This window comes from Odocoileus virginianus, chromosome 4 (genome assembly GCF_023699985.2).
Source record: "Odocoileus virginianus isolate 20LAN1187 ecotype Illinois chromosome 4, Ovbor_1.2, whole genome shotgun sequence".
Lineage (NCBI taxonomy): Eukaryota > Metazoa > Chordata > Mammalia > Artiodactyla > Cervidae > Odocoileus > Odocoileus virginianus.
Genome location: NC_069677.1, coordinates 71,274,501 through 71,302,111, shown reverse-complemented (window position 1 = coordinate 71,302,111; position 27,611 = coordinate 71,274,501). Strand labels below are relative to the sequence as shown.

The 27,611-nt window shown below is 37.0% G+C and overlaps 1 protein-coding gene across 3 annotated transcripts in view; it reads left to right on the top strand.

Moving 5' to 3' along the window:
* Positions 1 to 27,611, top strand: part of PPP2R3A (protein phosphatase 2 regulatory subunit B''alpha) — a 218,635-nt gene that overhangs the window by 144,074 nt on the left and 46,950 nt on the right. The gene's annotated exons all lie outside the window — the stretch shown is intronic.

The following is a 27,611-nucleotide window of genomic DNA, read 5'->3' as shown; positions in this document are numbered from 1 at the left end:
TAAATAACTTTGTTGTCCATTTCAAAGATATTAATTTATTATTCATTATAGACAACTTCGAAAAACATGGATAAAGCAGAAGAAAATAAATTTTAATAATAATTTTAATGCTAATAATTCTACCACTCAGAAAAAGACACTATTAAAAGTTGGAATGTGTTGTACAGTCTTTTTCATATAAACTTTTATATACTCTTTGGATATTTAGATTAATTTATTCTCCTAAATATCCCCTAGTAGTTTTAGCTAAACAGTTGTAATAATCCACTATGCATGCATGCGTGCTAAGTCACTTTAGTCATGTCTGACTCTGTGTGACTCCACGGACTGTAGCCTTCCAGGCTCCTCCATCCATGGGATTCTCCAGCTAAGGATACTGGAGTGGGTTACCATGCCCTCCTCCAGGGGATCTTCCCAACCCAGGGATCAAACCCACATATCCTGCATTGTCAGGCAGATTCTTTACCACAAATGCCACCTGGGAAACCCAACATCCACTATACTTTTCCCTAAAATAAATTCCCCAGAAAAGGAATTGCTAAATTAAAGAGTGTAGATATTTTTAAGGGCTTTTATAAAAACTATTAAATTTATTTTCAGAATGTATTTTCATTTTATACTTTCATCAACAAAGTGAGTGTATTTCCTATAACCCTTATTCACACTAAGTATCTTCCTCTTTAAGAATCTTTCCCATTTGATAAGTAATAAATTCAGCATTATCTTACATTGCATTTCTATAATTACTAGTGAGACAGAAGTTTTATCATACATTTTTGGCCATTTCTATTTCATCGAAGGTGACTTGCCTTTTTGTTTTTTGATCATTTCTGCTGGATTAATTTTTTAAGTTTATTGTTTTATCACAAATACGTATTAAATATTAAAAACTTTAAATATATACATTCAGAGACCTTAATATAAAATTTATCCATAATTCTTTGACCCATAGCTAACATTTTGGTATGGGTCCTCCTACCTCATCCTCATCCCCCTCCCTTCTCTTCCTTTCCCTCCTCCTTCACCCTCCTCTCTGCACCAAATGACATAGTATACTAAATGGTATCATATTATACAATTTTGTGACACATTTCTTCACATAACAGTTTATTTCTATGCCAGTAAGTGTGCTTGTTTATATTATTAATCCAATTTTTGAATGCTTCAGTTCAGTTCAGTTGCTCAGTTATGTCCGACTCTTTGTGATCCCATGGACTGCAGCATGCTAGGCTTCCCTGTCCATCACCAACTCCAGAGTTTACTCAAAGTCATGTCCATTGAGTCGGTGATGCCATCCAACCATCTCATCCTCTGTCGTCCCCTTCTCCTCCCGCCTTCAATCTTTCCTAGCATCAGGGTCTTTTCCAATGAGTCAGTTATTCGCATCAGGTGGCAAAGTATTGGAGTTTCAGCTTCAGCGTCAGTCCTTCCAATGAATATTCTGGACTGATTTCATTTAGGATTGACAGGTTGGATCTCCTTGCAATCCAGGGGACTCTTCAAGAGTCTTCTTCAACACCACAGTTGAAAGCCTCAATTCTTCAGCATTCAGCTTTCTTTATAGTCCAACTCTCACATCCATACACGACTACTGGAAAAACCTTAGGTGGTTTTAATTATCTGAATCCTCAAAGTTTTGAAAGCTGTGCATTTTTCTGTTTCTTGCCTTTGGAGTGTTCTTAATTAACCCTCTTAGTCTTTTACCTTTCATATTTACTTAGTTATAAAAAAGTTTTCCTCAAATACTTACCATCTTTTCCTTCTGTTATTCCATAGGAACAAATGACATAAGTGATAGAAATTATAATAAAGAAGCTTTATATAACAAACATGAATATATACTTGTTTGCCTTCTATCAGCTTCTTTAAAAAACATAAATTATATACAATAATAATTAGAACACTGTATTGTTGGATTTGTAATATAGAGAGATAATAGCACAAAAAAGAGGGATGAGGAAATCGAGTTATATAGGAGTAACACTTCAGTATCCCACAGGAATTAAGTATCAATCTGAAGTAATTCTAAGAAGTTGAAATGTATATAGTAAGCTCTAGAGGAACTGGAAGGAAATTAACTCAAAAATACATAGTAAAAAAATTGTTAAAAGAGTTAAAGTATTCCACTTAGAAAATACTCACTTAATTGTAAAAGAAAGCAATAAAGGAAGAATAGAGGAAAAACTCCAAGACACTTAAAAAACAAAAATTAAAATGGCAGACATAAGTCCAACTATAACATTAATAACATTAAATGTGAATGGATTAATCATTCTATCAAAGCAGAGATTTTCAAGGTGGATCAAAAAAACATTTTTTGGATACAATTCTCTACTTTTTATATGAGACATATACTAAGTTTAAAGATACAAGAGGGGTAAGAAAGGAGGAGGAAGGATCAAGATATGTAATGCAAACAACAACCATAAGAAACCTGGAGTGGCTATATAAATATCAGAGGACTTAGAGTTCACTACAAAAAGTGTTTCTATAGAGACAACAGGACATTGTGTTTCATAAAGGGGTCAACCCAACAGAAAGACATTATCATTAAAAACATATATGCACCTAACAACACAGAGCCCTAAAAATACATGAAACAAAAACTAACAATTACAAAGAGAAATAAATAATTCAACAGTAGTATCTGGAGACTTCAGTACCCCACTTTCAGTGATGGAAAAACAACCAGGAAGAAGATCAACAGGGAAATAAAAGACATGAACAACACTATAAATAAAATTAAAAATCAACTGTACCTAACATATCTATAGAATCTCCCACCTAGGAACAGTGGAATCTATATTCTTCTCAAGTACACATAGAATATTCTCCAGGATAGACTATGTGGGAGGCCATAAAAGAGCCTGAAAAAATTTAAAAGGTGAAATTATACCAATTATGTTCTCTGACCACAATGGAATAAAATTAATAGAAAGAAATTTGAGGTTCCACAAATATGCAAAAATTTTAATAACACAGTTTAAGTAACCAGTGGATCAAAAAAGAATACCTAAAGGAAATTAGAAACTAATTTGAAATTAATGAAATGGAAGAACAACATACTAAAACTTTAAATGAATAAAAAGCAAAACATACCAGAATGTGCAGGATGAAGCTATAACTCCATCTACTGAAAAAGAAATGTCTTAAATCAATAACCTAACCTTCCACTTTAAGACACTGGGGAAAAAACAGCAAATGAAGCACAGCAAACAGAAGAAAAGAATAAAGATTAGAATTGATAAATGAGAGAATAGGAAAACAATAGAGAAAATCAATGAGGCCAAAAAGTCAGTTATTTTGAAAATATTAGTAATCTTGATAAGGCTTAGCTATACTGATCCCCTTCGTGGATCACAATTCTATTGTGGTAAACGGGCTTGCATAATTCAGTGAAGCTATGAGCCATGCTCTGCAGGGCCACCCAAGACGGATGGGTCACAGTGAAGAGTTTTGACAAAACGTGGTGCCCTGGAGGAGGGAATGGCAAACCACTCCAGTGCTTGCCATGAGAACCCCAGGAGTAGTATGAAAAAGCAAAAAGATATGGCACTGGAAGATGAATCCCCCAGGTCAGAAGGTGTCCAGTATGCTACTGAGGAAGACCGGAGGGCAATTACAAATAGCTTCAGAAAGAATGAAGCGACTGGACCAAAGTGGAAACAGTGGTCAGTTGTGGATGTGACTGGTAGTGAAAGTAAAGTCCAGTGCTGTAAAGAATGATATTGCATAAACCTGGAATTAACATGAATCAAGGTAAGTTGGACGTGTTCACATAGGAGATGGCAAGACTTAACATTGACATCTTAGGAATCAGTGAACTAAAATGGATAGTAATGGGAGAGTTTAATTCAGATGGTCACTATATCTACTACTGTGGGCAAGAATCCCTTAGAAGAAATGCAGTAGCCCCCATAGTCAACAAAAGAGCCCAAGATGCAGTACTTGGGTACATTTTCAAAAATGGCAGGATGATCTTGGTTTATTTCCAATAATTATATAATTTATTATTATATAGCTTATAATTTATTCAACATCACAGTAATCCAGGTCTATGCCTCAACCACTAATCCTGAATAAGCTGAAGTTGACCAGTTAAATGAAGACCTACAAGACTTTCTAGAACTAACACCAAAAAAAGATGTCCTTTTCATCATAGGAGATTGGAATGCAAAAGTAGGAAGTTAAGAGATACCTGGAATAATTGGCAAGTTTGGCCTTGGAGTACAAAATGAAGCAGAGCAAATACTAACAGAATTTTGTAAAGAGAACATATTGGTCATAACAAACACCCTTTTACAGCAACACAAAAGACTTCTCTACACATGAACATCACCAAATGATCAATACCAGAATCAGATTGATTTTATTCTCTGCAGCTGAAAATGTAGAAGCTCTCTACAGTCAGCAAAAACAGACCTGGGAGCTGATTGTGGCTCAGATTATGAACTCCTTACTGTAAAATTTAGGCTTAAATTGAAGAAAGTAGGGAAAACCAATAAGCCATTCAGGTATGACCCAAATCAGATCCCTTATGATGATACAGTCGAGGTGATGAATAGATTCAAGGGATTAGATCTGGTAGACAGAGAACCTGAAGAACTATGGACAGAGATTCGTAACATTGTACAGGAGGCAGTGACCAAAACCATCCCAAAGTAAAAGAACTGCAAGAAGGCATAGCTGAGGAAAGAGAAGCCAAAGGCAAAGGAGAAAGGAAAAGATGTACCCAACTGAATGCAGAGTTTCCGAGAATAAATAGCAAGGAGAGAGAAGAAAGCCTTCTTAAGTGAACAGTGGAAAGAAATAGAGGAAAACAGTAGAATGGAAAAAGACTAGAGATCTCTTCTAAAAAACTGGAGATACCAAGGGAACATTTCATACAAGGATGGGCACATAAAGGACAGAAACAGTAAGGACCTAATAGAAGCAGAAGAGATTAAGAAGAGGTGGCAAGAATACATACAACAACTATACAAGAAAGGTCTTAATGACCCAGATAACCACAGTGGTGTGGTCACTCACCTAGAGCCAGATATCCAGGAGTTTGAAGTCAGGTGGGCCTTAAAAAGCATTACTACAAACAAAGCTAGTAGAGAATGAAATTCCAGCTGAACCACTTAAAATCATAAAAGACAGTGCTGTTAAAGTGCTGAACTCAGTATGTCAGCAAACTTGGAAAACTAAGCAATGACCACAGGATTGAAAAAGGTCAGTTTTCATTCCAATCCTAAAGGAGGGAAACACCAAAGAATGTTCCAACTACCATACAGTTATGCTCATTTCACATGCTAGTAAGGTTATACTCAAAACCCTTTAAGCTAGGTTTTATCTGTATATGAATCTAGAACTTCCAGATATACAAGCTGGATTTAGAAAAGCCAGAGGAACCATATATAGATCAAATTGCCAACATTCACTGGATCATAGAGAAAGCACTGGAATTCCAGAAAAACATCTGCTTCATTGACTACACTAAAGCCTTTGACTGTGTGCATCACAAAAAAACTGTGGAAAATTCTTAAATAGATGGGAATACCAGACCACTTTACCTGTCTCCTGAAAACCTGTATGCAGGTCAAGAAGCAACAGATAGAACCAGACATGGAACAACAGACTGGTTCAAAATTAGGAAAAGAGTACATCAAAGCTGTATATTGTCACCCTGCTTATTTAACTTCTATGCAGAGTACATCATGCAAAATGCCAGGCCAGATGATTCACAGGCTGGAACCAATATTGCCAGGAGAAATATCAACAACCTCAGATATGCAGATGATAGCACTCTAATGGAAGAAAGCAAAGAGGAACTAAAAAGCCTCTTGGTGAGGGTGAAAGAGGAGAGTGAAAAAGCTGGCTTAAAACTCAACTTTAAAAAAACCCAAATCATAGCATCCAGTCCCATCATTTCATGGCAAATAGAAGGGGAAGTGGAAGCAGTGACAGGTTTTACTTTCTTGGGCTCCAAAAATCACTGTGGATGGTGACTGTAACCATGAAATTAAAAGACACTTGCTCCTTGGAAGGAAAGCTGTGACAAACCTAGACACCATATTAGATAGCAGAGACATCACTTTGCTGACAAATGTCTGTATAGTCACAGCTATGGTTTTTCCAGTAGTCATGCATGGATGTGAGTTGGACCATAAAGGAGGCTGAGTGCCGAAGAATTGATGCTTTGGAACTGTGGTGTTGGAGAAGACTCTTGAGAGTCCCTTGGACTGCAAGGAAATCAAACCAGTCAATCCTAAAGGAACAATTCAACCCTGAATATTCAGTGGAAGGACTGATGCTGAAGCTGAAACTCCAATACTTTGGCCACCTGATGCAAAGAGCCAACCCATTGGAAAAGACCCTGAGGCTGGAAAGATTGAAGGCAAAAGGAGAAAGGGATGGCAGAGGATGAGATGGTTAGATAGCATCACTGACTCTGTGGACATGACTTTGAGCAAACTCTGGGAGGTAGTGGAGGGCAGGGGAGCCTGGCATGCTTAAGTCCATAAGGTTGCAAAGAGTTGGACACAACTTAGGTACTGAACAACAACAAATACTGATCAAAAGAAAAAGAACATACAAATTACTAAGGTCAGAATTAAGAGGGAACATGACTACTGACCATACATGAATGAAAAGGATTATAGTATACGTATTATATATAACAACTTGATACTGTCAAATTAACTAACAGACAAAATGAACAAATCCTGGAGAGACATAAACTACTTAACTGTTTCAAGAAGGAATTAAAAATCTGAATAGGAAAAACAATCCTAGACTGATCTGGCTTCACTAAAAAATGCTACCGAACATTTTTTTTTAATAACAATTTTTTACAATCTCTTTGAAAAAGCAGAAAGAACACTTCCAAATTAATTTTATAAGGCCAGTATTACCCAGATACCAAAACCAGACAACACATTAACAAGAAAACTGTGACTATCCTTTATGAATATAGATACAAAAATACTCAACGAAATTAGGAAAATTAATTAGCAAAATATGAAAAATATATCATGACCGAGACTTTTCCCAAAAATGCAAGGTTAGTTTACCACATAAAAATCTATTTATGTATCATATTAATACAACAAAGGATAAAAACCGTATGCTCATCCTAGCAGTCTCAGAAAAAGCACTTGAGAAAGCCTAACACTGCTTCATGGTTAAAAAAGAAAAAATGGTTAAAAAATGGACAGAAATTTCCTTGACCTGATAAAGCTTATCTATGAAAAATCCACAGCTAACAACTAGTTAATAGTGCAAATGTGAATGCTATTTTCCTAAGATCAGGAAAAAGACAAAACTGTATGCTCTGTTCAACACTGGATCCTAAACAGAATTATCAGGCAAGAAAATGAAATTAAAAGCATCCAAATTGGAAAGGAAGAAGGAAAACTGTTTAAATATGATATTGTATATAGGAAATCCTAAGAAATCAACCAAGAAACTATTAGAACTTAGTAAAGGTTAATTTCAACTTACAAAATTAGTTTATAAGATTGATATATAATATCAATTTATAAAAATCTGTTTCTGTGCATGAACAATGAAAACCCCAAAACTGAAATTAAGAGAATAATTCCATTTATAATAGCAGCAGGTCTTTGCTGCTGATCCAGTAGTTAATAATCTGCCTGCCAGTGCAGAGGACACAGATTCATTCTCTTGTCTAGGAAGATCCCATATGCTGTGGAGCAACAAAACCCGTGTGCCACAGCTACTGAGCCAGCACACCTAGAGTCTGGAAAAGCCACCACAGTGAGAAACTCTTGCACTGCAATGAAGAGTATCCCCTGCTCACCGCAACTAGAGAAGGTCCACGCGTGGCAACGAAACCCAGAGCAGCCAAAAGTAAATAAGAATAAATAAATATAATAGCAACAAACAGAATAGAGCATCTAGGAATAAATTTAGCAAAAGAAGTATAAAACTTATATTGTGAGAATTACATTGTTGAAAGAAACTAAGGAATATCTAAATGAAACAAAGATATTCCATGTCCTTGGATCAGAAAACTTAATATTAGCATGCAGTATTCCCCAAACTGATCTGTAAATTCAGAATCTCAGCTACTTTTTGTTGTTGTTGCAATAAGAGAAGAACTGAATCTTGAATTCATATGAAAATACAAAAGGATCAGGATGAGTGTAACCAAAACTATCTTGAAAAAGAATGTAATTATAGGATTCATACTTTATGATTTCAAAATATACAAAGCTGAGGTAAAGACCATGTAATACTAGCATAAAGATAAACAAACATAAACTGAATTAAATTAGAAGTCCAGAAATAAATCCTTACATTTATGCTAATTGATTTTCAACAAGGATGTTAAGACACAATTCATTGGGGGAGAGGAAATGTTTTGTAACAAGTGTTGCTAGGCACTGGATATCCACATGGAAAAGAATTAATTTGGAACCCTACCTCACATTATACAAAACAAATTAGCTCAAATGGTTTACAGACCTAAATGCAAGAGCTAGAACTATAAAACTTTCAAGAGAAAGTATGGGAATAAATTTTCATGACCTTGGTTAGATGCAGTTTCTTAGCTGACACCAAAACACAACAAAAGAAAAAAAATGAATGAATTGGACTTCATCAAAATTTTAAAAGTTCATGCTTCAAAAGATGACATCAAAAACATAAAAGATAACCCATAGCATGGGAGAAAATATTTCAGATGATATATCTCATACATGACTTGTATCTAGAATGTATGAATAACACAACTCAATAATAAAAAAATAGGTTACTCAATTTTAAAATGAACAAAGGATATGAATAGACATTTCTCCAGAGAAGGTATCTATATGGCCAATAAGCACATAACAAAATTCTTGATATCACTATCATCAAAGAAATGCAAATCAAAACCACAGTGAAATACCACTTTACATGCACTGGGATAGCTATGAATAAAAAGTCAGGTAATAAACAAGTGTTGGCAAGGGTATGGATAAATCAGAACCCTAATACACTGCTATTGGGAGTATAAAATGCAGCAGCCACTATTGAAAACACTGGCAGTTCCTCAAATGGCTGTAGTGTTACCATGGACCCAGGAATTTCACTGCCCGGTACTGGGAAAATACCCAAGAAAAATGAAAATATATTCACACACAGAGTTACACACCCATTTTCATAACATCACTACTTTTAGTAGCCAAAATGTGAAACAACCCAAATGTCTCTATCAGTTTAATAAATGAGTAAACACATGTGATATATCCATGTAATCTAACATTATTCAGCAATAAAAAAACATGAAATACTGATAAATACTACAGTATAGTTGAATCTTGAAAATACTATGCAAATTAAAAGACATCAATCACAAAATACTACATATTGTGTGAATACATTTATATGAGTTGTCCAAACAGATAAATCTATAATAGAGGAGGTAGGCTAATAGTTTTCTAGACCATGAGGGACCTGGAGGGGTGAGGGCAGGGAGGTAGAGATGAGGTATAAGTGCTAATAGGTTTGGAGTTTCATTTTTGAGGTGATGAAAGTTAAATTTTGGTGATAGTTATACAACTCTGTGGATATACTAAAAACCATTGGATTATACATATTATATGGATGAATTGTACGATATGTGAACTCTATCTCAGTAAAGCTGTTTCTTTTAAAAGAAGAGTCAAGATACTACAAAGTATATTCTCTGATCATAATGGGATTAATGTAAAAATCAATCAGAGAAAGGTGACTGGAAATTAAACACACAAAGCTAAGTAATCCTTGGGTCCAAAAGCATGTATCAAGAGAAACAGATATTCAAAAGGTAAAAGAATACTATGAATAACATACACACACATAAATGTGGTGACTTAAATGGACCAATTTCATTAAAGTCACAAATTAACAAAAGTTGTCCAAGAAGAAATATATAATCCAAATAGTCTTGTATCTATTAAAGACAACTGAATTCATAGTTTAAAGCTTTCTGAAAAAGACATCTCAGCCCAGATAATTTTACTATTGCATTCTTCCAAACAGCTAAAGAAAAAATACCAAATTCTGCCCTACTTCTTTCAGAAAATAGAAAAGGAGGGGACAACTCCCAGCTTGTTTTAGGAAACCAGCATTACCTAGATACTAAAACCAACAAACACATACAGGAAAATAAAACTACAGGACAACATCCCTCATAAAGATAGACTCAAAAATCATTAACAGGATACTAGCAAGTCAAAGCTCAACTTCTGAACGTCTCAGACCCTTTTCCAAAATCAGCTGATGCCCAACAGGAAATTCAGTTCAGTTCAGTCGCTCAGTCGTGTCCGACTCTTTGCGACCCCATGAATCACAGCACGCCAGGCCTCCCTGTCCATCACAAACTCCTGGAGTTTACTCAAACTCATGCCCATCGAGTCAGTGATGCCATCCAGCCATCTCATCCTCTGTCGTCCCCTTCTCCTCCTGCCCCCAATCCCTCCCAGCATCAGGGTCTTTTCCAGTGAGTCAGCTCTTCGCATGAGGTAACCAAAGTACTGGAGTTTCAGCTTCAGCATCCATCCTTCCAGTGAACACCCAGGACTTAACTCCTTCAGGATGGACTGGTTGGATCTCCTTGCAGTCTAAGGGACTCTCAAGAGTCTTCTCCAACACCACAGTTCAAAAGCATCAATTTTTCGGTGCTCAGCTTTCTTCACAGTCCAACTCTCACATCCATACATGACCACTGGAAAAACCATAGCCTTAACTAGACGGACCTTTGTTGGCAAAGTAATGTCTCTGCTTTTTAATATGCTATCTAGGTTGGTCATAACTTCCCTTCCAAGGAGTAAGCGTCTTTTAATTCCATGGCTGCAGTCACCATCTGCAGTGATTTTGGAGCCCAAAAAAATAAAGTCTGACACTGTTTCCACAGTCTCCTCATCTATTTCCCATGAGGTGATGGGACCAGATGCCATGATCTTAGTTTTCTGAATGTTGAGTTTCAAGGCAACTTTTTCACTCTTCCTCTTTCACTTTCATCAAGAGGCTTTTTAGTTCCTCTTCACTTTCTGCCATAAGGGTGGTGTCATCTGCATATCTGAGGTTATTGATATTTCTCCTGGCAATCTTGATTCCAGCTTGTGCTTCTTCCAGCCCAGTGTTTCTCATGATGTACTCTGCATAGAAGTTAAATAAGCAGGGTGACAATATACAGCCTTGACGTACTCCTTTTCCTATTTGGAACCAGTCTGTTGTTCCATGTCCAGTTCTAATTGTTGCTTCCTCCTGCATACAGGTTTCTCAAGAGGCAGGTCAGGTGGTCTGGTATTCCCACCTCCTTCAGAATTTTCCACAGTTTATTGCGATCCACACAGTTGAAGGCTTTGGCGTAGTCAATGAAGCAGAAATAGATGTTTTTCTGGAACTCTCTTGCTTTTTCGATGATCCAGCGGATATTGGCAATTTGATCTCTGTTTCCTCAGCCTTTTCTAAAACCAGCTTGAACATCTGGAAGTTCTCGGTTCACACATTGCTGAAGCCCTCCAGGAAAGATAGTCCCAAATGCTAGGCTCCTTCTTTCTAGATTTCCTTCTACATCTGGACACCATAATTCTTCACTGCCCAGTTAATAGTTCAATGCTTTCAAGAAGGAATTTTACTCCAGATTTTCTCAGTGAGATGGTTAATCCAAACAGTTACTTCATCATTACTGGAAGCAGACCCCTTCAGATCAACTTTTCACATCTTGAGATATATAACTGGATCTTTATTTATAGAAATATTGCAAAAGAGGTCTTTAAGTCAAAAGCTTTCTTTTATTCCTCTTTTCTGCCTTGTATGTTGCCTTTCTTCTACCTAACAGTTCAGATATTGTTGAAGCTTTATTCTTTGCCAGGTAACAAGTGTTTCATATGTAATGGCTTATTTAATCTTCATCCCTATGACTTTAGGTGTCAATGTTCCCCTTCTGCAATTGAAAAAACAAACACTCTGAGAGATTGCAGACCTAGTAAGTGACCTAGCTTGGATTAAAGTCCAGGTCTGTATCACTCCAAATCCTGGACTATTTACCACTGTAAGGTATGACCTATCATATGAGACAGCACGTTTGTCTATCTTCTTTCCAACTAGGCTATGGAATCCCTGAAAGAGTGTTCTCCTGGTGTCCTGAAATTCCTTACTGTTTAACAGATTCAAGATTAGGCATTGGCCTAATTTGTTTTCTTGGCTCCTACTGGCACTTACTTTGCACCCAGTGTATTTGTTCTCAGTGTTTCACATTATCTTACAAAAGCAGAATGTGATGAGAAAACAGTCAAACCTCACTGTTTTAAAGTAATGAAGAAGAGATCTATACATCAAACTCATTTAAAATATAGTAGGCAACACTTTATAGAAATCAGATTTGTGGCTTACAAATGACGTGGGTAGAAAAAAAAATGTATTTTATAAAAGAAGCAATATACTCTGTAAAGTGCAATGAGTGCTGTGTAAAATACTATTTAGAAAATTGTGATCATGAGTCCTTCCTATGCCTGGCTCTGTCAGGGTTGGATATGGAAAGTGTCTTTGGATAGATTATTTTTTGTGGACAGGCTCTTGCAACCAAAGGCATACTCTTTTGGTATGCCTTTAAGCATCCTTCTGAACTGGCTATTTGTCACATTCTGCTTTCTCCCTTGGCCTTCTGATTAGGTATCCTTTCCAGCAACTATGTCATTCACCTTTATGTCTGAGGACACTAGGCCAGTGCCTTTGAAGGTTATAGGTACTAAATTATGTATATTGAATATACAGAGGAATATACATTTAGTTATTCCCTAAGTAATCATGAAGTTCCCCATAACTTGCTTCATCAGTAGCATATAAGAATTTATACCAATGATAAGACATCTCTAGTTCAGAACTTAATTTCATCAGCCTGGGGACAAGCCAAAAGGTAACCTTGTTTATGTCTAAAATTGTACAGTCTTTAATGAATATAATTAATGCTTTAAAACCAAAAATTGGTGGTATATATACCAAAAATTTAACACTGATTCTTTCTGGGTAGTTGTTCCTTTTGTTTTCCTGTTTTCCAATTTTCCTACAATGAATTCCTTCTAGACCTAAAAAAATATTGCCTTTGTTAGAAAGAAAAGAATTAAATCTATATTGGAAAAGAACTTTAGAGAGTATCTATAATTTTCAATAAGAAAACTTCCTCTGAACATGTCCTGTAAGTGTTAAACCCTGCAGCAGACCCTGTTCTAAACTTTCAGGGACAAATAGCTATCTACTGAGGTATTTTTTTTTTCCTAGCTCTGAGCTTAAAAACATTTTCTCTTTTTGTGCATTGATCCTTTTTATGCTAATACTCACAAAATTACATCAGATTCATCTATCACATGATACTCTTTCAAATATTTAAAAGCAGCTCTCATGTGACTTCGGCAGATATCAAGGCAGTTTATTTGCCACTTGTTTTGTGTTCTAGCTTTGCTTCTCTTTTATGGGCTATTACAGAGAACTGAAGTGTATGCTTTAGCTTTATTTTTGTTTGTTTTAATTAACTGTGTAACTTTTATTTAAACCAGGAAGACATTTAATTGAACATAAGATTTATCTAAATTAGAAAACAAAGCATTGTATTTTTGGTTTTGCAAATTGATAGAGTAGTTTAAATGACATCATCTGGATTATAAAGCAAACTCTGAAGTTAACTGCTTTAACTTAAAAGACTAATCCCTGCTCCTTGTTTGTTTTTTTTTCTAACACCATGAAATATTGGCACACTTTATACTTTTTTCTTGGCATAACATTAAAGATGAGTTTGTAAAACTGTCAGATATAATGAGGTATGATAAAACAGCAACATAGAGCACTTTGAGTCATACACCTCATGATGCTAAATTTCAGTGAACCAGAGGCATTACATATAATACTGACTCCATTATTTTCACTGCCTGCTAGCCTGCAAGAAACAAAAGAAATTTGTCATCAGGTTCTTTTTTAATTTATTTAGTTTTAATTGAAGGATAATTGCTTTACAATATTTTGTTGGACTCTGCCATACAACATGAATCAGCCACAGGTATACATATGTCCCCTCCATCTTGAACCTCCCTCCCACTTTCCACTCCATCCCACCCCACTATGTTGTCACAGAGCACTGGTTTCAGCTCCGTGAACCATACAGCAAATTCCACTGGCTATCTGTTTTACATATGGTAGTGTATATGTTGTCATGATACTCTCTCCATTCATTACACATTCTCTTGCGTCCACAAGTCTGTTTTCTATGTCTGCATCTCCACTGCTGCCTTACAAATAGGTTCATCAGTACAGTCTTTCTAGATTCCATATATATGTGTTAATATACAATATTTTATCTTTCTGACTTTTACTTCACTCTGTATAATAGGCTCTAGGTTCATCCACCTCATTAGAACTGACTCAAATGTGTTCCTTTTTATGGCTGAGTAATAGTTCATTATATATATGTACCACAGCTTCTTTATCCATTCATCTGTGAGTGAATTCATCTTAACCTTATTTATTATACAGACTCTTTAACTTAGTTCTTGTGATTGTGGTTTTCATTCTGGAGGCTGTGGAATTGTAGTTCTTGCTTCTTCTGTCTGCCCTCTGATGAATGAGGATGAGGCTTATGCAAGCTTTCTGATTGCCTATGATCCACTAGATCATAAGAAAAATAAGGAAATTCCAGAAAAACATCTACTTCTGCTTCACTCACTATGCTAAAGCCTTTGACTATGTAGATCACAACAAACTGTGGAAAATTCCTAAAGAAATGGGAATACTAGACCACCTTACCTGTCTCCTGAGAAACCTGTATGCAGGTCAAGAAGCAACAGTAAGAACCAGACATGGAACAGACTGGTTCAAAATTGGGAAAAGAGTATGGTCAAAGCTGTATATTGTCACCCTGCTTATTTAACTTCTGTGCAGAGTACATCATGCAAAATGCCAGGCCAGCTGACTCACAAGGTGGAATCAAGATTGCCAGGAGAAATATCAACAACCTCAGATATGCAGATGATAGCATTATAATGGCAGAAAGCAAAGAAAAACTAAAGAGCCTCTTGGTGAGGGTGAAAGAGGAGAGTGAAAAAGCTAGCTTAAAATTCAACATTAAAAAAATTAAGATCATGGCATCTGGTCCCATCACTTCATAGCAAACAGATGGGGGAAAAGTGGAAACAGTGACAGACTTTATTTTCTTGGGCTCCAAAATCACTGCAAATGGTGACTGCAACCATGAAATTAAAAGACACTTGTTCCTTGGAAGGAAAGCTATGATAAACCTAGACGGCTTATTAAAAAACAGAGACATCACTTTGCCAACAAAGGTCCGTATAGTCAAATCTATGGTTTTTCCAGTAGTCATGCACAGATGTGAGAGTTGGACTATAAAGGAGGCTGAGTGCCAAAGAATTGATGCTTTTGAACTGTGGTTTTGGAGAAGATTCTTGAGAGTCCCTTGGACTGTAGGGAGATCAAACAAGTCAATCCTAAAGCAGGTCAACCCTAGATATTCACTGGAAGGATTGATAGTGAAGCTGAAGCTCCAGTACTTTGGCCACTTGATGCAAAGAGCAGACTAATTGGAAAAGACCCTGATGCTGGGAAAGATTGAGGGCAGGAGGAGAAGGGGGCCACAGAGGATGAGATGGCTGGACAGCATCACTGACTCAATGGACATGACTTTGAGCAAACTCCGAGAGATAGTGAAGGACATGGGAGCCTGGTGTGCTGCAGTCCATGGGGTCACAAAGAGTCAGACATAACTTAGCGACTGAACAACAACAACTTAGTTCTTGATTCAAAATGCAACTAACTTTAGTTTATATTTCTCAGTAAAATGAGTTGCCTTTCACTGAAGTCCTATTAGATAACTGCCAAAATCCAGACTGACTTCCTTCCTATTGTCCTAATTTTTATTATCCTAAGATAAGTAAAAAGGAATTTCAAGTCACCAGGAGGCCTCAGAGAGCATTCAAAGGACAGTCTACTGCTTCTGTTTGTACTGTTCAAAACATTATTACTTAAAAGAGCAATGATACAGCAGTACAAGAGCCACATATTACCACATTTATTGTAGCCTTCTGCTCAGGAGATCTGTCTCCTCAAGGTTTTTCTCACAATCAGGAAATGTTTCAAGGTAGGACAGTATTCAAACTCTGCCAGTAGATGTAATATGACTGGAATTCACCACAGCCAAACTCATTTCCCTCATGTTTTTGGATCCAATGAATGTTTCCTGTGTTCTTTGATGGTAATATTAAACATGACACTGGTACAATTTTTAAAATAGATTTCTGAAAAGAATTTTGCAAATATTACATGTTTAGTTTGTTTCAATAATGTAAAATTTCTCTTTCAGAATAAAGGTACATCACAAATTTTAGTATGATGTACGTGAAAACTATTAATAGCTACAACCTAGTTATTTTTACCTTTCTCTTCTCAAAAGAGATTTTTTAAAACCAGTAAGTATATGGTTTCTCAATATAGCTTAAAGCCTACAAATGGTAATTTATCCAAGAGTCTCTTAGAACCTTCTCTCGAGAAGCTTTACTTTACCATGAATCACTGGCTTTTCATAGAAAAATATTGTTCTCATTTAATGCTATTATTTTCTTATTATATGATAAATCAGTAATATGGCTATACTTGCTACTAAAAGTGACATTGCTAAATGATAAAATGGTCATAGTAGAGTGTGGATAAGTTTTTGAATGAAGATAGCAACATAACCACATGTAGTACTTTTAATCCCTCTTGACATTCCATCAAAATGACAATACAGAGGTTTTTATAAGAAATTTTTGTAAGATTTTTATAAGGAAAAAAAGAGAAAATAATAATGAAGACTTGGAAACCAGAAAGTAAATAAATTTAGCAGACTACCTGAAACCTACGCCACCACAGGAAAAGACAAAGAGGCAATCGGATATATCGCACGAACCTCCAAACATTCAGGACTTGAGGGGGTAGCAGGAATGCTGGAATTAGGAGAGGGATTATGGTTGGATGGCATCACCGACTCAGTGGACATGAGTTTGAGTAAACTCCAGGAGCTGGCAATGGACAGGGAGGCCTGGCGTGCTGCAGTCCATGGGGTCACAGAGAGTCAAACACGACTGAGTGACTGAACTGAACTGAAAGATAAAACCAAAAATCTGGAGAGTTTATAGAAAGCTTGTTAAAGAAATAGCTAACCTCCAGATCATCTCCTCTGCCCAGGCAGGAAACTGGTGCCTTATTCCCTGGAGGATATAGAGAGCCTCTGGACTAGGGAACATTGGGCACAATTGAAGGTAGGGCTGCGATACTGAAAACAGATGAAATGAGTGTGTGAATACTGAAAATAAGATGTCCAGTCTTCATTCCTCTCTGAACCTTAATCCTGGCAGCCTGTCCTGAACCTCTAGGCAGAAGACAAGAAGATGCTTTTCTGGAGAATCTGGCAGCCAAAGAATAAAAGACCTGAAAATTTGACATTGGCTCATCCCCAAGGAAAGAAACCAGCCAGATGGTTTTACAGTAAAGTTCAACATCAACAAACCCATAAGCCAGAACTTCCAGTCAGCTTTTTAACGACTACTCTTAAATAGGAGCAGAGAACAAAGAATCACTAAATACCTGTAAAACTTCTTGCTTAAAAGATAGAAACCAAACAAATAGAAGTGGGAGAAAGTAACTTGGATGAAACAGAATTCAGGGAGAAGACACTTTCAGCAAAAACAACAAATACAGTTATTAGTATCCTCAGAGATAAGAAATTAAACTCATAGAACAGAATGGTGCTTTTTAATAAAAGGAGCATTCACGACTCACCCAGCACCAAGCCATTTCCTATGGTCCCAGACTCATCCCAGTCACAAACCAACGCTGGCCAGACCCAGGATCTAGCCTTGCAGATTGAAGTTTCAGGTACCACAGGGATCAAGTAACATCCCAGCACTAGGCTAGTCCCTACATAATCAGGCTCATGGAAATCATAAAAATGAACCAAATAGAAATTCTAAACCAAAGAACAAAATTACTGTACTGAAAAAGTATGTAGAAAGCTTCAACAATAGACCAATTAAATGAAAGAATCAGTGAGCATAAAACAGGTCAATTAAAATTACCCAATCAGAGAAAAAAGAATGGAAAAGGGAATAAAAAGTCTCCAGGACTTACAGAAGGCCATGAAAATGAACAATATATGCATTATTAGAGTCCCAGAAGGAACAGAGAAAGAGACAAAGGCAGAAAGTTTACTTAACTCATTATTAACTGGGGGATTTTTGCAGAAACTAATGCCTGTGGTGGGCAATTTATGTAAGTGATACTGATATGCCTCTGGTCAGTAACATTTGCGTAACAAAAGACATATGTGTCTCGTCAGTAATGTGTTAAAGAAATAATGACAGAAAACTTCACTTATCTGGAAAGGGAAATAGACATCCAGATCCATGTAGCACAAGGAATCTCAAATATAGAAAATATAAAGAGATCTTCACCGTGACACATTATAATCAGATTCTCAAAGATAATTTTGAAATCACCAAGAGAAAACCAACTCATCATATACAAGGGGACCCCTAAAAGACCCCTATTTCTTTTCTCTTTTTCAGTCCACTTGCAATATATTTCTTAGTGTACACTTTACAGACAAGAAAGAGTGGCATGATGTATTCACACTGCTGAAAGAAAAAAAATTCAACCAAAAATTCTATACTTGGCAAAGCTATACTTCAGAAATAAAGGGGGGATAAAGACTTTTCCAGATAAAATCTGTGGGAGTTCATCATCACTAGACCTGCCTTACAGGAAATGCTAAAGAGAGTTATTCAACCATTCCTTAAAGGATGCCAACTAACATAAAAACAGAAATTATAAAGCTCATTGTAAAGATAAGAATATAGTTAAGTTCAGAATATTTTAATATTATATGGATAAAGCATAAATCACTTTAACTCTGCCTAAAAAGTTAAGACAAAAGTATTTAACTATAACTACAGTAATTTTGTAGTGAATATACAATATATGAGATATGAATTATGACATTAATAACAAAATGTGATGGGAGGAAAAATTAAAACATACAGATTTTGTGTGTAGTCAAATTTAAGCTGTTGTCAACTTCAAATAAACTTTTATCACTATAAGATCTTTCATGTAAGATAACCACAAATAGGAAACCTATAATAGATACACAAAAGATAAAGGAATCCAGGTATATCACTACAAAAAAATCATCCACTGAAGAAGGAAGACAGGAAGAAAAAGGCAACAGAACTATAAAAAAAAAAAATTAACAAAATGGCAATAGTAAGTTCTTCAGTTCAGTTCAGACGTTCAGTCGTGTCCGACTCTTTGTGACCCCATGAATCACAGCACACCAGGCCTCCCTGTCCATCACCAGCTCCCGGAGTTTACTCAGACTCATGTCCATCGAGTTGGTGATGCCATCCAGCCATCTCATCCTCTCTTGTCCCCTTCTCCTCCTGCCCCTAATCCCTCCCAGCATCAGGGTCTTTTCCAGTGAGTCAACTCTTCGCATGAGGTGGCCAAAGTACTGTGAGTTTCAGCTTCAGCATCAGTCCTTCCAGTGAATATTCAGGATTAATCTCCTTTAGGATGGACTGGTTGGATCTCCTTGCAGTCCAAGGGACTCTCAAGAGCCTTCTCCAGCACCACAGTTCATAAGCATCAATTTTTCAGCACTCAACTTTCTTTACAGTCCAACTCTCACATCCATACATGACCACTGGAAAAACCATAGTCTTGACTAGACAGACCTTTGTTGGCAAAGTAATGTCTCTGCTTTTTAATATGCTATCTAGGTTGGTCATAACTTCCCTTCCAAGGAGTAAGCGTCTTTTAATTCCATGGCTGCAGTCACCATCTGCAGTGATTTTGGAGCCCCCAAAAATAAAGTCTGTCACTGTTTCCACTGTTTCCCCATCTATTTGCCATGAAGTGATGGGACCAGATGCCATGGTGTTAGTTTTCTGAATGTTGAGCTTTAAGCCAACTTTTTCACTCTCCTCTTTCACTTTCATCAAGAGGCTTTATAGTTCCTCTTCACTTTCTGCCATAAGGGTGGTGTCATCTGCATATCTGAGGTTATTGATATTTCTCCTGGCAATCTTGATTCCAGCTTGTGCTTCTTCCAGCCCAGTGTTTCTCATGATGTACTCTGAATATAAGTTAAATAAGCAGGGTGACAATATACAGCCTTGATGTACTGATTAATAATTACTTTAAATGTAAATGGATCAAAATCACCAACCAAAAAACACAGATTGTGAAATGATTAAAAACAAGATTGTACAGGACTTCCTTGGTGGTCAAGTGGTTAAGAATCAGCCTTCTAATTCAGGAGATGTGAGTTCAGTCCCTGGAAAATGAAGGTGAAAGTCACTGAGTCATGTCTGGCTCTTTGTGACCCCATGGACTGTAGCCCACCAGGTTGGCTATTGAATTTTTTTTTCCATTTATTTTTATTAGTTGGAGGCTAATTACTTTACATCATTGCAGTGGTTTTTGTCATACATTGAAATGAATTAGCCATGGATTTACATGTATTCCCCATCCCGGTCCCCCCTCCCACCTCCCTCTCCACCCGATCCCTCTGGGTCTTCCCAGTGCACCAGGCCCGAGCACTTGTCTCATGCACCCAACCTGGGCTGGTGATCTGTTTCACCCTAGATAATATACATGTTTCGATGCTGTTCTCTTGAAACATCCCACCCTCGCCTTCTCCCACAGAGTCCACAAGTCTGTTCTATACATCTGAGTCTCTTTTTCTGTTTTGCATATAGGGTTATCGTTACCTACTCAGCCATTAAAAAGAATTCATTTGAATCAGTTCTAATGAGATGGATGAAACTGGAGCCCATTATACAGAGCGAAGTAAGCCAGAAAGATAAAGACCATTACAGTATACTAACACATATATATGGAATTTAGAAAGATGGTAACGATAACCCTATAGGCTATTGAATTCTTGTCCATGGAATTCTCCAGACAAGAATACTGGAGTGGGTAGCCATTTTCTTCTCTAGGGGATCTTCCTGACCCAGCGATTGAACCCAGGTCTTCCCCACTGCAGGCAGACTCTTTAGCAACTGAGCCACCAAAAAACCCAGGGATCTAAGATCCTACATGGCATGGGACAGCTAAGCCTGCCTGCCACAACTGCTGAGCCCACATGTCTCTACTAGAAAGCCTGAGGGCTCTGCACAAACTGCAGAGCCCAGATGCCCTGGATCCCACACACCGCAACTACAGAGCCCACATCCATGACTACTGAGTCCACGCACTCTCACATGCCACAGCTAAGACTTGATGCAGCAAAAAAGAATAAATAAATAATTTTTTTAAACCAAGATGGTATGATATGCTGCCTACAAGAGACTCATTTTAGCTTTAAGGACACACATAGCCTAAAAGTTAAGGGATAGGAAAATATATTCAATGCAAATGGAAAGAGAAACCTGGATTAGCTACTTTTATGCCAGACAAAAGACTTTAAAATAAAGAATAATAAAAGAGAAAGAAGGGCAATGCAGAATGATACAGAGATCATTCCAATAGAGGATATAACACATAAGTATTTATGCACCTATCATGTAGGAGCCCCTAAATACATAAGCAGATATTATCAGACTTAAATGGAGAAACAGTAGTAGCTGTTGTTGTCATTCAGTTGCTCAGTTGTGTCCAAATCTTTGTGACCCCATGACTGCAGCACACCAGGCTTCCCTGTCCTTCATTATCTCCTGGAGTTTGCTCAAACTCCTGTCCATTGAGTCGGTGATGCCATCCAACCATCTCATCCTGTGTCACCCCCTACTCCTCCTGCCCTCAGTATTTCCCAGCATCAGGGTCTTTTCCAGTGAGTCAGCTCTTCCCATCAGGTGACCAAAGTATTGGAGCTTCAACTTCAGCATCAGTCCCTCCAGTGAGTATTCAGAGTTGATTTATGTAAATACTTACATAGCAAGAAATTGGATAACCTAAAAGAATGAAATTCCTCGAAACATGCAACCTACCAAGACTGAATAAGGAAGTCTGAACAGGCCAGTAATGAGTGAGTAAGGAGATAGAATAAAAAATCAGAAACATTCCAAGAAAGAAAAGTTCAAGACCTAATGATTTTACAGTTGAATTCTGCCAATGAAAGAATGAATCCAAATTATTCTAAAACTCCTCTTAAAATGTGAAGAGGGAATACTCTCAAATTCATTTTATGAAGCCAGCATTACCCTTCTACCAAAGTCCGATAAGGAAACTATAAGATAAGAAAATTATAAGCTAATATTTCTAATAAACATAGATACAGAAATTCTCAAAATACTGGCAAACTGAATTCAACACATTAAAATGATCATATACCATGATTAAGTGGGGTTTATGCTTAGGATGCAAGGATGGTTTGACATGCAAATCTGTAAATTGTCATATGCCACATTAAAAGAATAAAGGATAAAAGTTATATGGTCAACTCAATAGATACAGAAAAGCATTTGAAACAATTGAACAACTTTTCAATTAAAGAGATTAAAAAAGTCTCATCAAATTAGGTGTAGAATGAAAGTACCTCAACATAATAAAGGCTATGTATGACAAGTCCCAGGCTTCCCACTTGGCACTAGTGATAACAAACTCACTTGCCAATGCAGGAGACATAAGAGAAGCAGGTTCAGTCCCTGGGTTGGGAAGATCCCCTGGAGAACGGCATGGCAACCCACTCCAGTATTCTTGCCTGGAGAATCCCATGGGCAGAGGGCCCTGGCAGGCTACAGTTCATAGGGTCACAAAGAGTTGGAAATGACTGAAGCAACTTAGCACGCACGTATGCATGACAAGTCCACAACTAACATCATACTCAGTGGTAAAAAGGTGAAAGCTTTTCCTCTAAGATCAAGACAAGGAAGCCCACTCTTGCCACTTACTGAAGTAGAAGTCTTAGCCAGAATAATTGGTCAAGAAAAGTAAAGAAGAAGTACCCAGACCAGGAAAAGAGTAAATTTTTTCTTTGCAAATTGCATAATGTTATATATAGAAAACCCTTAAGACCACAAAATCTGTTAGAAAAAAACAAATGAATATTGGAAAGTTGCAGTATATTAAATGAACCTACAAAAATTAGTTGCATTTCTGTACACTGACAACAGAGTATTTGAAAAGGGATTTAAGAAAATCTTCCCGTGTACAAATAGCATCAATTGAAATGAAACACATAGGAATACATTTGACCAAGGAAATTAAAGATCTGTATACTGAAATATATAAAATCTTGATGAAAGAATTTTAAGAGGATACAAAAAATGGAAAGATATCCCATCTTAATGTTTTAGAAGAATCTTGTTAAAATATCCATGCTTCCCTCCAGAACTTGAAAGAGAAAAACTTTTAAAGCCACATAGTTTGTGGTATAATTTTTAAGGCAGCTTTAGGAAACTGATATGATGAACAGGTCTCAAAAGAAAACTGATTACTGTGGAAAATTCTTAAAGAAATGGGAATACCAGACCACCTGACCTGCCTCCTGAGAAATCTGTATACAGGTCAAGAAGCAACAGTTAGAACTGGACATGGAACAACAGACTGGTTCCAAATCAGGAAAGGAGTACATCATAGCTGTATATTGTCACCCTGCTTATTTAACTTATATGCAGAGTACATCATGCGAAATGGTGGGCTGGATGAAGCATAAGCTGGCATCAAGATTGCTGGGAGAAATATCAATAACCTCATATATGCAGATGACACCACCCTTACAGCAGAAAGCAAAAAAGAACTAAAGAGCCTCTTAATGAAAATGAAAGAGGGGAGTGAAAAAGTTGGCTTAAAACTCACCATTCAGAAAACTAAGATCACGGCATCCAGTCCCATCACTTCATGGCAAATAGATGGGGAAACAATAGAAACAGTGACAGACTTTTAATTTTTTGAGCTCCAAAATCATTGCAGATGGTGACTGCAGCCATGAAATTAAAAGATGCTTGCTCCTTGGAAGGAAAGTTATGACCAACCTAGATAGCATATTAAAAAGCAGAGACATTACTTTGCCAACAAAGATCCATCTAGTCAAAGCTATGGTTTCTCCAGTAGCCATGTATGGATGTGAGAGTTGGACTATAAGGAAAGCCGAGCACAGAAGAATTGATGCTTTTGAACTGTGATGTTGGAAAAGACGTTGGAAAAGATGTTGGAGAGTCCCTTGGACAGCAAGGAGATCCAACCAGTCCATCCTGAAGGAAATCAATCCTGAATATTCATTGGAAGGACTGATGCTGAAGCTGAAACTCCAGTTTTGACTTTGGCCACCTGATGAGAAGAACTGACTCTTTGGAAAAGACCCTGATGCTGGGAAAGATTGAAGATGAGAGAAGGGAACAACAGAGGATGAGATGGTTGGATGGTATCCCTGACTCAATGGACATGAGTTTGAGTGAACTCCAGGAGTTGATGATGGACTGGGAAGCCTGGCATGCTGCAATCTATGGGGTGGCAAAGAGTCGGACACGACTGAGCAACTGAACTGATTATGCAAACTTGAAGACCACTCAGCAGTAAAAAGTAATAGACTACTGATGCATATAAAAAACACAGATGAATCTCAGAATAGTTATGGTGAGTGAAAGAAACCAGATAAAAGAGTGCATACTGTATGGGTTCATGGATATAAAATCCTAACATTGTAACCTAATCTATTGCAACAGAAAACAGGTGGTTTCCTGGGGGTGGGGTGCCAGTAAGCAGGAGGGGACATGGGAAGGGTTTACAAAATGCATGAAGAACATTTGGGGGTGATGATATGGTTGCTTTTTTTTTTTTTTTTTCAATTTATTTTTTGGCCACTCAGCATATGGGATCTTAGTTCCCCAGCCAGGGATCAAACCTGTGTCCCTGCAGTGGAAGCCCAGAGTCTTAACCACTGGGACCAGGTAGCTTTCTTGATTATAGTAGTAGTTATATATATATATATATAACTAAATATGTCCAATTTATTGTATATTAATTATACATTAATAAATTGTTTAAATGAAAAAAAATGCTTCTCCAAGTTATCTACGGATTCAATGCAATACCTATCAAGATTCCTATGAAATTTTTCACAAAAATAGAAGAACAATTCTAAAATTCATATGGTCCTAGAAAAGAGCACAAAGCAATCTTAAGAAACAAAAACAAAGCTGAAGGCATCATTCTACTTGATTTCAAAATATACTACAAAGCTATAATAAAACAGCATCATATTGCATAAAAACATACATACACACATACACTAATAGAATAGAGAATCCAGAAATAAACTCATGCATTTATGTTCAATTGATCTTCAACAAAGGTGCCAAGAACATACATGAAGAAAGGATAGTCTCTTCGATAAAGGATGTTGGAAAATAAATAATAAAGGGTATCGAGAAAACTGATTATGCTTGTGGCAAGTGACATTTTCTGGGCTCTAAAGAAACTCTCTTTCTCAAATAGTAACTGATTTAGAAGCAAATGTAATGGTCTTTTTAACCACAGTAAATTATTAAGGTAATTTTTTTTCTGACTCAAAGCCCTTGAAAGTACAGACTTCAATGACTGGCCTCTTAACTTGGGCAAAACATCCTCTGATATAAGTTGTAGCAGTATTTTCTTAGATCAGTCTCCCAAGGCAAGAGAAAGAAAAGCAAAAATAAGTAAAGGGAACCTAATCAAATTTAAAAGCTTTTGCACAGCAAAAGAAGCCATTGACAAAATGAAAAAAACAGAATGGGAGAAAACATTTGCAAATGATGGGACTAACAAGGGGTCAATTTCCAAAATATATAAACAGTTCATAAAACTCAAAAATTTTTTTAAAAAAGTCAAAATATGGGCAGATGAGAAATAAATCCACATAATTCTAGTCAATATATTGTATATATAATAACCTGTAATGGAAAATACTCTGAAAAATACATACATCTGAATCACTTTGCTGTACACCTTAAACTAATACAATATTATAAATCAGCTGTCAGTTCAGTTCAGTCACTCAGTCATGTCTGACTCTTTGCGACCCCATGAATTGCAGCACCCCAGGCCTCCTTGTCCATCACCAACTCCCAGAGTTTACTCAAACTCATGTCCATGAGTTGGTGATGCCATCCAACCATCTCATCCTCTGTCGTCCCCTTCTCCTCCTGCCCCCAATCCCTCCCAGCATCAGGGTCTTTTCCAATGAGTCAACTCTTCGCATGAGGTGACCAAAGGATTGGAGTTTCAGCTTCAGCATCAGTCCTTCCTATGAACACCCAGGACTAATCTTCTTTAGGATAGACTGGTTGGATCTCCTTGCAGTCCAAGGGACTCTCAAGAGTCTTCTCCAACACCACAGTTCAAAAGCATCAATTTTTCAGCACTCAACTTTCTTTACAGTCCAACGTTCACATCCATACATGACCACTGGAAAAACCATAGCCTTGACTAGACAGACCTTTGTTGGCAAAGTAATGTCTCTGCTTTTTAATATGCTATCTAGGTTGGTCATAACTTCCCTTCCAAGGAGTAAGCATCTTTTAATTTCATGGCTGCAGTCACCATCTGCAGTGATTTTGGAGCCCAAAAAAATAAAGTCTGACACTGTTTCCACTGTTTTCCCATCTATTTCCCATGAACTGATGGGACCAGATGCCATGATCTTAGTTTTCTGAATGTTGAGTTTCAAGGCAACTTTTTCACTCTTCCTCTTTCACTTTCATCAAGAGGCTCTTATAGTTCCTCTTCACTTTCTGCCATAAGGGTGGTGTCATCTGCATATCTGAGGTTGTTGATATTTCTCCCGGCAATCTTGATTCCAGCTTGTGCTTCTTCCAGCCCAGCGTTTCTCATGATTCCATATAAATAAAGTCTCTTGGCCTACCTCCCCCCAGGAAAAAAGACTGGCCTCATATCAAATTACTACAGTTGCAATTTGTGTCTTTTCTTTTTCTTTTTCTACCTCCTTTTTTCCTTCCTTTTTTTGGTATCATTGACCTATAACATTAATTTAATTTCTGATGTACTTCATGATTCACTGTTCATGAAGATCAAAAAGGTCTTCAAAAAGATCATTTCAATAAGTCTGCTTAATCTGTCACCATATATGGTTACACTTTTCTTGTGATGACAACTTCTAAGATCTACTACTCATTTAGCACCTTTCAAATATGCAATACAGTGTTATAAGCTCTAGGTACCATACCATACATTATATCCCTAGGAGTTATTTTATAATTAGAACTTTGTAGTATTTGACCCCCTTAAGCCATTTCACACACTCTCTACCCTCCACCTCTGGCAAACACCAATCTGTTCTCTTATGTGTGATCTCTTGATTTTGGGTTTTGGTGGTGGTAGTGGTGGTGGTCTTTAAAGTCCATATGTGAGATCATACAGGATTTACCTTTCTTGATCTGACTTAACTCAGTTACATAATGCCCTCAATATCCATCCATGTTGTCACAAATGGCAATATTTCATTCTTTATAGCTGAAATATATTACATTGTGTGTATATACCATATTTTCTTTACCTGTTCATCCATTGATGGACATATAGGTTGTTTCCATATATTAGCTGTACAGTGAACAAGGGGGTAAATATCTTTTAGGGATGTTGTTTTTCCTTTTGAT